The sequence below is a fragment of the Peromyscus leucopus genome, chromosome 14 (genome assembly GCF_004664715.2).
Source record: "Peromyscus leucopus breed LL Stock chromosome 14, UCI_PerLeu_2.1, whole genome shotgun sequence".
Lineage (NCBI taxonomy): Eukaryota > Metazoa > Chordata > Mammalia > Rodentia > Cricetidae > Peromyscus > Peromyscus leucopus.
The window spans coordinates 78297780-78314212 of NC_051075.1; the positions used below are offsets into that span (position 1 = coordinate 78297780).

A 16433-nucleotide genomic window follows, 5' to 3' on the forward strand; every position below is an offset into this window, starting at 1 on the left:
GTAACACTGTGTGATTGTTCCCTGAACTTTGCTGTCTGTATGTAATAGTTTAGCATAAAAGAGACTTAAAGGAAAAAAGAACCAGACTTCATAATGCATGGTTTGATTTTTAAAGTGTAGAAAAACCATAGTACATATGCATATAGAATGATTAAAAATACTTACCTTGAACTTTGTCATTTTATAAAAATGTATGCTCTGAAATTCTGTTATTTAGAGCTTTTGACATTTTCCAGATGAAAGCTGACCAGGCCTTCCTCTTGATTCCCAGGTACAAGATCCCCATTACTTGAAGGATAAGGCTGGCACTGCTCGACATCTTTGTGGAAGCTTCTCCCTCACTCCTGAGCCTCCCTGAAACCTCCTTACAGCATATGACACAGGTATGCTGTTAGGAATTTTTAATATGGGCAGGCTTCTTTCTTAAGCTATTATCTTTTTGCTTTGCATGAAAATAATCTAGTTCCAAAACATGCTGAAGTTACTGGCTTTTAGCCATAGCAGTTTCCCTCTGAGACAGTTGTTGAGGATCTGCAGATGTGCCCCTGGGTTTTGGTTTGTGTTTGACTGTATCTTTCAGCTTTTTTTCCTTTCCTTTTTAACATTTATTGTATGTGTGTGTGTATGTGTGTATGTTTTGTGGTTTGTGCATCAGAGTGCAGGATGTCTGTGAAATCCAGGAGGGTGTAAAAATACCCTGGAGGTGGAAGTACAGGCACTTGTGAGCTGCCTGATAAGGGTCCTGGGATCCAAACTCAGGACCTTTTTAAAAGCACTACATCTCCTAACTGCTGAACCATCTCTTCAGCCCTCTTCCAGTCTTTCAAAACTAGCACTAAACTGTGACCACGGTGGACAGGGCCTCTGAGGCTATAGAATGATTTCATAACTTTGAAAAACAAGAGTAGCGGCCTTGCTGTCTTGCCAGGCCTACTCTGGAAACTCTTACCCCTCCCTGCAGCCCACCCATAAGCATGCCTCCTTGACAGCCTTCTGGCCAGTGCCACGTGGACTGTGCCTTTGCCTTCTTAACCATCTTTCAGTAGAGACTTGAAAGGGGAAAAAATAATACTGTTTTAATCTCTAATTTGTGATTGGAAAAAAAGAAATAAAAAAGGAAAGGACGTGACTGTTTCTAGGTATGATGGTGATTGAGTGACATTTTATACTTGGAATTAAGAACCTGTAATATGTTACCATATTAAGATAATACCAGAAGGTTTTGAAAATTGCAAAGTGAGAGTTAATACATGGCTACTTTTGATCAGTTGAAAAGTAGCGAGAAAACTGTCATTTAAGTTTCATTTCTAATCACAATATCATCACAGTGCCACCCCCTCCCCATAGTTAACAGTTCTTTCAGTTTGTGAAGTGGGGCTAGTAGCCAGTGAGTCTTATTCATTATAATCTTTTCCACCCAGTTCCCCTGGATTTTTTTGTGCTCTACATTCCAGGCTGGTTGTCCTGTGACCAGAGCTTTCCCTGCTTTGGCCATTAGCACTGAACATGTGACAGGTGGGTCTATGCAGAGGCTGGCTCCCTGGTTTCATCAGCCCTCCTTGTAGGCACTCAGTGCTAGTGTGTTCTTGTTGGGAGGCACAGGGTCTGCTCCTGCTCAGTGCTCAGTCACTAGAGCCTGCAGAATGCTTCTGTTCTAGCTTTGTCATGTATTCCTCCTTGAATAACTGAAATGTTTCTATACTATTGTGTCAGTAGCTTCCCCGTTGGGTATTTGCTTGCCCTAAGGGACAGTTCAAATAGAATATAGGATAAATACATGCCTGAGTCTTTATTTCTATAAATTCTCTCAGCCATACGGTTCTACTATCACTTGGCATGTAACCAGTTGTTACTTGTGAATTGAATCATATTTTCAGGTATTCTTAGAGATGGTCAGATGCCATTTCTGGCCAGCAGAGCCTCCTGGTTCTAGCCACAGTGTTTGACCTGCACCAAAGCTTGCCCTCCTTGCTTTCTGGTCTCTGTAGGTGTTATCTACTTACCTTGAGCCTTGGTTTCCTTTGTGGGAAGTGGCATCTTGAGGCCCTAGGACTCTTGCTGATATGGGCACTCACGATGTGGGAGCTTGCCAGCATGAATGCTCCTGCTGTGGAGCTGCTAATCATCTCTGGAGACCATGATGTGTTCAGTCTTCACATGCGATTTAGGAGTATTTGAGTTTTACTTCTTTGATTTTATATTTATCTTTTTTCCCCCTCATGCTGAAAATCTTGGTTCCTAACATACTTACTTACCATATTCATTCACTTGTTTTAACCTGTAAAAGTATGTGCTTGTTTTAAATAACAGTACTAGCAACATATCACCAACATTATACTACCAACACAGCTTTATATTTCCTGCAGTTCTTTGTGTCATTGGACTGCCAAACAGCTGTCTTTTTAAGTCACTTGAGTCATGTGGTTATTTGAATGAAAATGGCCCCCAGGGGCTCATATATTTGAATGCTTGGTCCCCAGTTGGTGGAGCTGTTTGGGAAGGACTAGGAGGTATGTCCTCATTGGAGGAGGTGTGTCACTGAGGATAGGCTTTGAGTTTTAAAAGACTCATGTCCCCCCCACCCCCTGCCACCTCCCGTCTCTCTGCCTCCTGCTTATGGATTTAAATGTAAGCTCTCAGCTACTGCTCCAGTGCCATGCCTGCCTGCCCACTGCCATGCTTCCTGTCATGGACTCTCCCTCTGGAACTGTGAGCCCACATGAACTCTTTCTTCTGTTGGTTGCCTTGGTTGTGGTGTTTGTCACAGCAACAGAAAACCTGACTAAGATAAGCCATTCCCTTGCAGTACCATCAACTGGTTACATGGTTAAATACACTTACTTCACTATTTTTTAAGGGAAGAGGTTCTTTTTCATTTTATTTGTATTGTGACTTTACAAAACCTTTTCATGATTCTAAGTCACAATTAAATACTTCTCAAAAATCCTAGTTTCTATTCCCAATCCTTCTTCACAGTGACAAAAAATAGGTTGCTAAAGTTTCTCATGTGTTTTCAGAGATGAAGAGGAAGAGGTGTCTTCTCAGGGCCCCATGCCCTACCTAGGTACCTCAGTGCCAAGTGTTCAGTGAAGGAGAGGGGAGGATTTGGATTAGAACTGGAGCCGAGTTTGAATCCAGCAGAAAAGGGCCAGTGTGATGGGGAATGGAAGGAGAAGCGAAAGCTGCTGACTTGAATACCACATTTTATTCTCAAGTTTTACATAGTGTAAGCCCCTCCTTAATGTAGCCCTGTGTCTTGCTCTTTGACTCCATTTTCCTATAAAGGTAATACTCTAGGAAAGGGAATTGCAGCCCCTCCCCCTCTCCCTACCCCCTTTCTGATGGACAGGCAGAACCTCCCCTGAAAAGGGACTGCCTGCTCCTGTGACCTGCAGAGTGGCTTGAGCTCTGGCTCCTGCTGCTTCCTTTCTGTCCAGATGGCAGGACTCCAGCTATGGACCAGGAGAGCTACAGGTCTGCATCTAAGAGGTGCTTTCAAACTCCTAAGTTGTGGGACTGCAGAGATGGTTCAGCAGCTAAGAACACTTACTGCTCTTGGAGAAATCCAGGTTTTAGTTCCCAGCACCGACATTCAGTTGACAATCACCTGTAGCTCCAGTTCCAGGGGGTCCAGTGCCATCTTCTTGCCTCCCTGAGTACCATGCATGGAACACCTAGGTGAGATAAAACACTCATACATAAAAATTAAAAATAAGTAAATCTTAATTAATAAATATCCTAAATTGTATGAACCAAGTGGTAATGTAGAGCTACAAGTGGCTGCTATTTTCTTATAGTTGTAAGCTATTATCTATAATTTAGGTTTTTGCTCCTCTCAGTTTGGGTGGGTTGGTCTGTCTCATTCTCTCTTGGAACCAGGACTTTTAATAAGATAATTAATCTTGTTAGGTTGACTGAATTTAGAATCACCATGGAAACACACCTCTGGATGTGTATATGAACATATTTCCGGAAAGATTTACTAGAAGACCACCATCTATACAGACTGCATTACTTCAGGGGCTGAGGCAGTAGACTAAATTAAAAGAAGGAGAAAGTGGGCTGAGCACCAGCATCCATCTCTGCTGCCTGACTGCAGCTGCCTCAGGCCCTCGCTGCCACACCTCCCCCCCACCATGTAGAGCTGCACCTTCAGAGCTAAGATGAACCCTCCCATCCTCCCTCCCATCCTCCCTCCCTCCCTCCCTAAAGTTGCCTTGGCCAGATCAGTAACAGAACCGGCACAGAGAGTAACACATGGTGTGGATGCTCTGCTCGCTTGTTGGTGTGCTCTTCACCTGTGCTGTGCAGGAGAGGCTGGGCCTTCTGCCACTGTGTGGCATCTGGCATCAGGAATCATGAAGGGCTGCTGTGCCAAAGCAGGGTCCCAGGAGGTGTCTTTATTGTCAGAGCACACCTGCCTGCTCACCACCCTCCCCTCCCCTTCACCATTGGCCTCGCTGGATGGCACCGATTCCCTGCTGGACTTGATGTTACGCTTGTTCTCTGCATGAGTGCTGTTTCATCCTTTCAATCGCTGGCAGGAGCCATTTTCTTTGTTTATTTGATGCTTCCCTTTTTCGGTTTTCCCCGGGCTTTCCAGTTTTTTGGAATACTTTTGTCAGCAGATGTACTTTTGTTTCTAGTTTCTAAGCTCCAAAATTAAAATATGGCGAAATCACAGTAGAGACCTTAATACTGAAGTTACAAGTGTGAAGTCACCATCCATTCTGCTGCATCACACATGTAAGCGAAGCATCCACAGCAGCTGAATGGAAACCGTAAAGCTATGTCCTCAGAAGACTAGAGATATCTTATGGTGGGTAAAATAAGGCCTTCAGATACCATACATTTACACCTGAAAATATAGCAGATAGTGAAGAATAGAGCACTAAGTCTGCTTGAAGGACAGCACAGAGTTCTATAATATAGCAGTGCCAGGATGTGGGCTCCAGGGCTGCTGTTTCTGCTCACTGCTGGCTGTGGTTCCTCTTCACGGTCCCATTGTATATGAGTGGTAAATGCCATGTTCTAGCCATGCAGTTCCCTTCACTGTGACCCCTTCCCTAGGGTAACCCCTTCCCTAGGGGTGCCATCATGTCCATTCAGCAAAAGCTAGCTCTTCATGTGTGGAAGCAAATATTCTTTTCCCACTTGATTTCCAGGAGGATGGAAGCAGAAGTGTTGGCAATAGCCTCAGGTTTCCATCGTGTGGGTGACCTGCCATGTTACCCAGACTTGCATGTGTTCAGTTTCTGGGCATTGGAAACTCCATGTTGCTTTTCCAGCTCAGGCTGTTAAACGTTAGTTGACCAAACCCTAAAAAGTTGCTTCAAACACCGTCTTTAATGCATTTGACTGACCCAGCATAAATTTTCTTCTTTAATACAGTTATAAATACAGAATTTCATTAGCTTATAATTGCTAAATCTAGATTTTAGGACAGAGGTATACGATGTTTATAGCCATGCAAAAATAAGTGAAATTAAAGTATTTCTATCTAATTGTGAAATCTAATCAAAAGTTTCTATGGTCTTCTATTTGGAGAGGTTTTAAAGATTGATTTTGCTATTTTTTCTGATAATAGTGCATGGCTTACAGGTGGGACATGGGGGATTCCTGACCCATCAGGATGGATGTAGCTGTCTAACTTTAGGAATCCTTTTGTTGTTGTTGTTGGGGGGGAAGTTTTCGAGACAGTTTGTTTTTTTTTTTTTTTTTTTTTTTTGGTCAATTTTTATCATTTATTAAAAAATAAAACTTGGGGATGAATATTAAGGATATAAATCCAAGAGAACTGCAAGCAACCACAACATACCACCACTGTCCACTTCCTGGCTTGAAATGCCCACACAATTCCCGGGACCCACCTCTTCCTCCTCCAAGGGCCTTTCTTTACCTTCTCGCAAGTCCACCAGGGAACTACATGATCCATTCTGGCCAGCTGAATGTGAACCCCATGTATCAAACCAATGCTGGACTCCATTGGACATCAGACCACAACACAAAATTCCCATAACATTTCCCTCTTTTTGTCTAATTAAAAAGGAAAGGTTCTAACTCTAACATAGTAAAACTATATAATAAGAATGATTATCAGGTATTGTCTAAATAGAAAGGGAAGGTATTAACCCTAACAAAATGAAACTATATACAAGAACAATTATCAAGTAAGAAATACATTCACAATGTCCAGTCCATATGTATTTGTCAAATTTAGAGAAGCTACCCAATTAGCTGTCTTTTCCTGATGGGTTCAAAGTTTTGTACCTAAAATACTTTCTACCATGATTAAGGAGAACTGTAACTGTAAGTATCTAGTCTTCAACCCCATCAAAGACCTGAGAAGGATATAATGTTACCTGAGTAAACAGGAAATACAGAGCAAGCAACTTACAAAATTGTAAGAAATGACAGAAACAGTTGGCTGCTTGGCCAGTCACCCTGTGTTCCTCAGAGATATTGGGACATCCAACTTCTGCCTATAGGCCTAGAATATCTGACAGATATTTCTGTGAAGCAGGAAATTTTGAAGGACTGCCCTACCTTGTCTTGGCAAAGTTCAGCAGTCGCATTTCTTTGTGTCCTGCTTGTCCAGTTTGAACAGTGTACTTACTGTCAGCAGTCGAGGAAAGGGCAATTTCTTGCCCAGATGGCCAGCTTTTGCCACAAAGAAAGTAAACTCCATGCCAATGTAAAATTTTTTGAGATTAATAGTTGCTTTTTGGATTAAAGTAGATTCAATAATCTACACTTTTTTCCTATTATTCCTATATCTCTCCCTTTTTCTTTTCTTTTTTTCTTTTTCTTTTTTTTTTTTTTTTTTTTGGTTTTTTCGAAACAGGGTTTCTCTGTGTAGCTTTGCGCCTTTCCTGGAACTCACTTGGTAGCCCAGGCTGGCCTCGAACTCACAGAGATCCGCCTGGCTCTACCTCCCGAGTGCTGGGATTAAAGGCGTGCGCCACCACCGCCCGGCTCCTTTTTCTTTTCAAAAGAGATTCCTAACTCCTTTGCATAGTTTTTTCTTGACCAAGACTAATAACAATTTTCAGCCAGCCCCCCTAAACAATAACAAACATTCATAATCCACTGAAGTGTGGCAGGGTCCTTTGTTATTGTTCCCTTTGGGGGAGGGGGGCCAAGTAGGCACAGAATCAATGACACAGACTCTGGGAGAATGTTGAAACAACAAGTTCACTTTATTCAGGAAGAGGCAGCCTTATATACTCTCCACCCCACACAGGGGGGGGCGGGGAGTCTAATGAATATGCATCTGCTGGTATGACATGGCTGCCTCTCATTGGTCCAGGTCATGTCTCAGCTGCTGTTGCTAGGGCCCTTAGGCAGAACCAGGTTGACTTTCAGAAAGTGTCTAATTTACTGGTTTGGACTGGCTGGCCCTCCAGCCTGTTAGAGATGAGTCATCCCACACTGAAGGACAAAAACCATCCATCCACCTCTTGGGAATGTAGGAGTCATGTTTTCTAGACTGTTTTCTGTTGACATGGGGTGCTAGCATCTTTAGGGGACCCTGAGAAAATAGAGATAATGGTCAAGTTCCAGGGAATCCAGCCGTTGTCCAGTCTAGCGTGACAGGACAGTGCAAGGCTATCAGAAGTCCTGGCTGGAGTAGTCTAAGAGGCTGGACCATCTTAACTGTCTTGAAGTTGTCCTGAGCAGTTGGTAGTCCAAAGCTGATCTTTGGATGGTGTTTGTCACCTTATCAGCAATACCACAATCCAGGTAGAATTGTTGTTGTGGGACCCCATCATCTTTTGGAGACTTCAAAGGTCACTGTTAGGAATACTCATCATTCACTTCAGAAAACTTAAACATTTTAATATGCAGCAGATCTCAGAGAGGTTAAAGGACCATATTAATTATTAAATATTAAATACACCCAGGATACACAGGCTTAAGTCCTAAATACTCACTTTAGACTCAGGCATGAAATCACATACAGGAAGCTACATGAAGCCTAAGGTTAGAATTAGTTAGTACTCAGCTGGGTGGTGGCGGCGTACACCTTTAAAAACATTTAGGAGGGAGAGCCAGGCAGATCTCTGTGAGTTTGAGGCCAGCCTGGTCTACAGAGCAAGATCCAGGACAGGCATCAAAACTACACACAGAAACTCTGTCGTAAAAAAAAAAAAAAAAAAAAACTTGCCGGGCGGTGGTGGTGCACGCCTTTAATCCCAGCACTTGGGAGGCAGAGGCAGGTGGATCTCTGTGAGTTCGAGGCCAGCCTGGTCTACAAAGTGATTTCCAGGAAAGGCGGGCGCAAAGCTACACAGAGAAACCCTGTCTCGAAAAAACAAAAACAAAAACAAAATAACAAAACAAAAAAAGCATTAGTTAGTACTCAGTATGACTATTAATATCACAACAGAACATTTAAATACATATATTGATAAATAAATACATAGTATATTGATCTTATAAATTTTGAGGTAATATTTATGCCTTAAGAAAAGTTTTAAAGAGTCAAAATAAATTTGAGGAATATGAGATTAGTGACAATGTAATAGTCCCTAGATTTTATTTTTCTTCTGTCCCATGCCAGCTGGCTCTTCTGACATGAGACAGAGTATTTGGATTTTCTTTAACAAACATGCTTGAGTTTAGAGAAGGAGAGAACTGTACTCCAGCTTCAAAACCAACTTAAGTTTTTAATTGAGTTAGGACTACATAAAGACCATTTGCCTAACATGTCAGTCGAGAACAGCAGAAACAAACATTTTGAAAGATTTATGAATTTTTATTCTGTTGGCAATGTTGTAACCAGAAGCCTTTCTCTGTCCCACCCGGTCCCGTGGCTAGCTCAGATAGAGCATGAGACTCTTAATCTCAGGGTCATGGGTTTGTGCCACACATTGGACACCATTTGTAACCAGAAGCCTTTCTCTGTCCCACCCAGTTCTGTGGTCCCTCAACCACTTATAAGATAATCACTCAGAGGCTTAATATTAATTACAGACTGTTTGGTCTATGGCTCAGGCTTATTGCTAGCTAGCTATTACATCTTAAATTAACCCATTTCTATTAATCTATATTTTGCCATGTGGTCATGGTTTTACCAGTCTGCTGGCATGTTGCTCCTTGGGTGGTGAGCTGGCATCTCTCTGACTCCACCCCCTTCTCCTTGTCTCTCTCTTGGATTATCTACCTGCCTTTTATCTTGCCTTACCATAGCCCAAAACAGCTTTTTTATTAACCAATAGTAGCAATGCATATTTACAGCATACAGAAAGACCATCCCACAGCAAAGTGTGCTATACTATTAGGCCAATTTATTCTTTCCTCTTCTTGGGACAGTTTTTCCAGATGATTCTTCCTTCTTCAGATGCTTCATTTGTCCAAAGGTCTTCAGATTTCTTAGTTGCATGTTTTTATTCTCCTGGAAAGACAAAAACAAAACCCTACCCCAACCTTAATTTGGGGGAATTTTCCTTTTTGCCAGGTTGAATGACCAAGCTGTTTGATGAACCATCACCTCTCCTAATCAAGAGGTCTCTCATGTTCTAATTGCTAAATAAATCTTTAGCAATATTGATGGTATCCATATCTTTTCTTCTCCTGTGGAAACAAAAGCAAAACCTCTTCCCCAACATAACACATATCCTGGTTTCCATTCTGAGGTCAGCACATCTTTGAAATAATACTGGCTGATTTAGTTCAACATTTTTTTCTATTATCCAATGTCTCTCTGCAGCTGTTATTCCTTTTTCATTAGCATTTAAAAAAATTAAAGTTAATAAAACATTGTGCAATCTGTCTCTAGGGGTTTTTATTACCCCCTTTCTGTTTATTAAGCATATATTTTAAAGTGCAATTAGATCTTTCTGTTACTGTCCTGTAAGATTGTGTGGTATACCTGTAATATGCTTTATGTTGTAATATGTAAAGAACTGTTTCATTTTATTAGAGATATATGTTGGAGCATTGTCAATCTTAATTTGTACAGGTATTTCATAATGGCTATAGTCTTTAATAAGTATGTGATTACAGAATCAGCCTTTTCAGAACTCAGAGCAGTTGCCCATTGAAATCCTGAATATGTATGTATGGTATAGTGCACATACTTTAATTTTACAAATTTTGCAAAATGAAACACATCCATTTGCCAGATTTCATTTCTTTGAATACACTTAGAATTACTTCCTGCAGTTAGTGGAGTTTAGTTCTATAGGGCACAAGTATAACGAAATTTTCTTAAAATTTTCTTGGCTTGTTGCCAAGTGATAGAAAAATCTGTTTTTAAACCTTTGCTATTAACATGGTGTGTCTTACAAAATTTTGAGGCTTCTGGCACATTTCCTACCAATAGCTGATCAATTTCATCATTATCTTGTGCTAAAAGGTCTGGTAGGGCCTGTATGGGATCTGATATGTGTAATATATATGGGATTTCTATTTCTGACTATTTCCTGCAATTGAATAAATAACAAAGTTAATTCTGAATCATCATAAATAAGTTCAGCGGTTTCAATGTGTAAAACAATTTGTTATGCCTATTGAGAGTCGGTAACTATACTGAGAAGTTCTGGAAAATCTAATAATACCTTGAGAATAGCATATAATTTCAGTGTTTGACAGAATCCCCATAAGGGCTTTGAGCCACTTTACTTAAACTTCCTGATTTATAAACTGCCTTTCCTGATTTATTTGCGTCAGTATAGAACATAGGGGCTCTAGATATTGGTGTTCCCCACACAATGTGAGGAGGACCCAGTTGGATCTTTTTATAAATTGAAGTCTCTTGTTTTGAAGATATCTGTTGTTAATCACTCCAAAAAAATTATTGTAAGCTCTTTGACAGTGTTCATTTTTTGCCCATAATGAGAACATTTCAGCAATAGTAAAAGGTACTGCAATTTCTGTTGGGTCCATTCCTGTTAATTGACAAAGTCTCAACTTTCCTTTCAGAATCAATTTAGAAACCTTTTCTACATAGACCTTTAATTTTTTACATTGTTTGTGTGGCAAAAATATCCATTCTAAAGTATATCTTCTCTCTGCATGAGAATTCCTCTAGGAGAATGAGTAGAAGGTAGAATGACTAGGATACAGTCAAGCTCTGGATCCAAGTGATCCACATATGTATCTTTGTGTGTGTGTGTGTGTGTGTGTGTGTGTGTGTGTGTGTGTGTGTGTGTGTGCATTTTTTTTTTAACCAAAGTCAATTCTCTCTCAGCCTCAGCTGGTAATTTTCTTGGACTACTTAAGTCTTTATCACTTTGAAAGGTTTCAAATAAATTACTTAGTTCTTGAGTTGTTAATCCAGTTGTGGGCTGTTAGCCAGTTAATATCTCCCAGAAATTTTTGAAAATCATTAAGAGTTTGCAATTGATCTTTCCTGATTTGTATCTTTTGTGGTTGAATATTTTGTAAACTTATCTTATAAGTTTTTTTGTAAACTTATCTTATAAGTTATAAGAATCTCCTCTCTGTTTTTTCAGGAGCAATTTGTAATCTCCACAAGGCAATATTTTCTTTACTTCTTCAAACATTTTTTCCTATGGTATCTGCATTTGAATCAGCTAGTAAGATATCCATATAATGGTAAATTATAGATTGTGGAAATTTTATGAATTATTTCTGATGTCTCTTGTACAAAATATTGGCACAAGGTGGGGCTGTTTAACATTCCTTGTGGAAGAACTTTCCGCTGATACCTTTTAACAGGCTGAGAATTACTATAAGTAGGCACCATGAAGGCAAATTTTCTCTGTCCTGTTCTTGTAAAGATATAGTAAGAAAACAGTCTTTTATATCAATCACTATAATAGACCAGCCTTTAGCTAATAGATAAGGCAAGGGAGTTAGTTCCAGCCTGTAAAGACTCCACTGGCTGAATTTTCTTATTTAGGGCTCCAAATCTGTTAACATTCTCCAGAATTGTTTGTAGTGACAAATACAGGAGAATTCCAAGGACTGGGCGATCCTTCAATATGTTCAACATTTGGCTGCTCCTGTACCAGCTGTTCTAAGTCCTGTAAGTTTTCTGATGTTAAAGGCCATTGTTGCACCAGACGGGTTTGTCAGTTAACTATTATAAAGGTAGGGCTGTTGGCACCTTTGAAACATCACCAGCTGCTGTGCCCTGCTTATGTACAACCTGAACTGTCTGTGATCACTTTTAAGAATGCCTCCTAATATTTCTCTCAGAAGCATTTTCTACTTTATGGTTTGTTTTTGAGATCAGAGGAATGTTAATCTGTGTTTTTCATTGTTGTAATAAATCAATTCCCCATATATTTATTGTTATGTTAGCCACATATGGTTTTAATTTTTTCTATCTGTCCTTCTGGCCCAATACATTCGACCCATCAAGGTCATCCTCAGCTACATATTAAGTTTGAGGCCAACCTAGACTATCTGACTCTGTGTCTCAATAAAACAAGCAAGGGATCTGAAGAGTTAGCTTCTCTTACAGAGATCCTGGCTTGATTTCCCAGCATTCATGTGGTAGTTCACAACTGTCTAGAATTCTAGTTCCAGGAAATCCAACACTTTCTTCTGGTCTCCTGGGCACCAGACATGCATAGATATACATGTAGGCAAAATATCCATATACATAAAACAAAAGTTTTTAAATATGAATGTAGTAAGAAACTTAAGAACAGAAAGTTCAGATGATGTTTGCATTTGAAGGGGGTGGGATACAAGAAAGGAGCAATACTTAAACTTTGAAGTTTCACTTCATGGGTCTGTGTATTTTGCACATGATCAGAATATGTGTCTAGTGTCACTTAGTCCATTGTTTCTAAGCAAAGAAAAGATCCCACCAGAGAGGTCTTAGAACCTACCACTTATTGTCTCCAAAGCAGTGTCTTCAATAGGGTTGACCACTTGGAGGGAACACAAGGACACCAGAAGTGTCCAAGCAGCTACTAGCCAGTAACCAACCACCAGCTCAGCTCTGCAGCTCTTACCCTAATGCCAGAGTCCTCATTGCTGAGCTGAGTTGAGTGTTACTCTTTTTCAAAATTTGTCTGCTCTTACATGTCTACATGAACTTTTAAATTATCTTATTAATTCACGTGTAAAAAGCACTGAGGATCAGCCCTAGGGCCTTGCCCATGCTTCCATGCATTCTAGCATTGCACTGCATCCCATGCTCCTTCCGAAGTTCTTATGAAGGAGCTTCTATAGTCTGTGGTCCAGTTATCTTCAGTGCACTTTTGAACATTGCCATTGTGAACAAAACAACTTGGAAGAGGCTTTCTGAAGTAGAGTAAACAAACTATTATCGTTATTTGTGAATTGGAAACTGGGAAAGGTATTGGAATAAATATTCTGAGCAGGATTATTAGGGTGTCATCCAGCCTCTGAGAGTATAGCATGCTGTTGATACTGAGTGTTCTGTAGGAAACCAGACTCCCCTAATTGGGCTAGAGAGCATGGTCTTTTTAAATCTTTTTGTTGTTGTTATTGAGACAGGGTTTCTCTGTATGGCTTTGGAGCCTTTCCTGGAACTCGGTCTGTAGACCAGGCTGGCCTCGAACTCACAGAGATCTGCCTGCCTCTGCCTCCTGTGTGCTAGGATTAAAGGCATGTGCCACCACAGCCCAGTTGGTCTTTTTTAAGTCTTTTGGCTTAAATATATTGCCTGTAGAAGCTCAGTTACTATACCTGGTTTGTGTATGTATTTTAAGAAGTGCAGCTAGACATTTTGTTAGCTTTGCAATTAAAAAAGATGTGGGCCAGGCATTGTAGCAGGAATCTTAAAGAGTCTTATTAATAAAATCAAACCTGTGGCCAGTTATTGGGGTGAATTCTGGAAGATCAGAGAGACAAAGCAAACCACAGCCCACCTTGCCTGGCCAACTTCTCAGCTGGTCTTGTTTTCTCAGACTGGATGCTTCTGTGTTCCTCATCCCAATGGCTCTCAGCTGAACTGCTGCTCGAAAGTCTGAAGCTTAACCAGTTAAAAGCTTAACCAGCCAAATGCTTCTAGTTTCTGGTCCTCATGCCTTCTATACCTTTCTGCTTTCTACCATCATTCCCTGGGATTAAAGGCATGTGTCACCATGCCTGGCCGTTTCCAATGTCACCTTGAACTCACAGACATCCAGAGGGATTTCTACCTCTGGAGTGCTAGGATTAAAGGTGTGAGTGCCACTATTTTCTGGCCTCTATCTCTAGTGGCTGTTCCGTCTCTGACCCCAGATAGGTTTATTAGGGTGCACAATATTTTGGGGAACACAATACCACCATATTTCTTCTTTTTTGTCTAAAATTAAAAAAAGCTAATAGAAGAAAAATTATGTCCAATTAAGTATATACAATATACACAGTCAAGATCACATTAACGATGTCTAGTCCATTAACATTTGACAGATTCAGACAGAAAAATCCATTAATATATAACAATGTCCAGTCCAGTAACATTTGACAAATTCATACAAAAATTTTCATTACTTATCTTATTTAAAACAAGTAATTCCTTTTTAAAAGTATTTTTCCTTTTCATAATAGATTCAGTAATCTACCTTTTGTCATTTTTATATTTTCCTCTTTTTCTTTTTAGTGTAGATTCAGTGATCTACCCATTTATCCTATTAGTCTTTATCTTTTTTCTCAGAATAGATTCAGTGATCTATCTCATGTCTATATTCTTTTCTCTTTTTTCTTTCTTTTTTAAACAAACCTCTGAATCTAATCTCCATGTTCAGCTTTTTTCCTGACCATTAACAATTAACAACTTGTAACCAAACCCCCTAAACATTGAAAATTATCCCAGACCCAAAACCCATTAAAAGACCAAAAAACCACCCGCCCCACACCACCTCTTTGAGAATGTGGGCGTTGTATTCTTAAAGTTGCTTCCTGCTGGGTATGGGCGAAGTTATCTTTATCCTGAAAGAAAAATTTTAGGTTAATTGTCAAATTCTAGGAAAGGTAACTATATAGGCATGATAACACATGCCTTTAATCCCAGTGATGCGCGCGCGCGCGCACACACACACACACACACACACACACACACACACACACACACCACTACATGGAAGCCAGTGAGATGGCTCAGTGGGTAAGGGCTCTTGCTGCCGAACTTGCTGACTGAAGTTTGATTCTTAAGACTTATATGATGGAAGGAGAGAACTGACTCTTGGCAAATTGTCTTCTGATACGTATACCATAGCATACACTCACTATTCCTTCAACTTCCCCTATAAATTAATGTAATTTAAAGAAACCATGTGCCAGGCAGTAGTGCACTGCCATGCATTCAATCCCAGCACTTAGGAAGCAGAGGCAGGTGAAATTCTGTGAGTTCAAGGCTAGCCTTGTCCACAGAGAAAGTTCCAGGGCAGCCAGGGCTACACAAGAGGAATCCTGTCTCAAAAAATGAAGGAAGGAAGGAAGGAAGAGGAAAAGAAGAGAAAAAGAAAAATTCCTGTGGCATATCATCTTTCTCCGTGTCCCTATGGAGAAACTTGTTCACGCTATTTACAGGTTAAAAAACAAAACAAAACAATTTAACTGTCAGTAGTAAGCTGTATAATAAAACTCAGAAGATAACAGCATGAGTGAAAGATACCTCAATAAAAAGTATCCTAGAATAACAAATAATAATAATTCAGGCTTTCACATGCTGATAAGAGAATTCTTTAGGATAAATTATTGGAAGCAAATGAAAACTTAGCTTAATTCGGATGTTTGGCCCAGCTTATGGAGGGAGGAGTAGATGTTTGCCTGCTTGTGCATTGGCTGGGTTGCTGCATTCTTTACTCTAAACATGGGAAGAAATTGTCTGCTGGGTACTTGCATCAGGGAATCTGGGATTGTTCATGTCTTAATTATTACAATAAAAACGAGAGTCTTGTCCTTCGTGGCAAATACAGTCCACAGCTTGCAGCACCGTACAGCTTCAGCATTAAGGTCAATGTGACCTGCTCTGTCTATTATATATCACAAACTAATCAAATTTAAATTGTATTATTTTGAGTAAATTATTTTATATTAGTTTACATCAAGTTTTTATATTTAAATGCAAAATTCACTCCCATTAAAGTACAAGCCCAGTGGCTTGTACCCAGTGGTATAGCTAACGGCACTCTAATTCCAGAATATTCTTACCTTCCCACCAAGAAGCCCCACGCCCCCTGGCAGTGCCTCTGCCGCATTCTTCTTTCCTGGGCCCTGCAGCACTGGTCCCCACTGTGTCTGGGCTCCTGCCCTGGGCACTCGACTTGGGTACTTTTCTCAGACTGTCATGGCTGGTAAATGTGCAGCACACAGACCTGCTGTACCCATCCTGTGGTTTCTCTTTTCTAAAGCTGCTTCCTTCACAACCACTGAGCTCAAGAATGGCTGTGTAATGGGGGTAGACAGGTTTTCAGAGGCCTATGGTGGTCCTGGGTGTATGTGTTTGGGGGCAGGTGGTGAGATGAGTCCCAGCAGACCTGCCTCCAGATATTCTGTAC

General features: G+C 40.4%; 1 protein-coding gene across 9 annotated transcripts in view; it reads left to right on the forward strand.

The window, feature by feature from the left end:
• The window catches only part of Traf3 (TNF receptor associated factor 3), a 120506-nt gene that overhangs the window by 71663 nt on the left and 32410 nt on the right, over nucleotides 1-16433 (forward strand). For 8 of the 9 annotated variants that reach the window (XM_028883774.2, XM_037210860.1, XM_028883776.2 and 5 more), the window contains one exon: nucleotides 272-383. The exons of the other annotated variant lie outside the window; for it this stretch is intronic. The gene's annotated coding sequence lies outside the window, so the exon portion shown is untranslated. The remainder of the gene's footprint in view (nucleotides 1-271; nucleotides 384-16433) is intronic. 9 annotated transcript variants of the gene reach the window in all.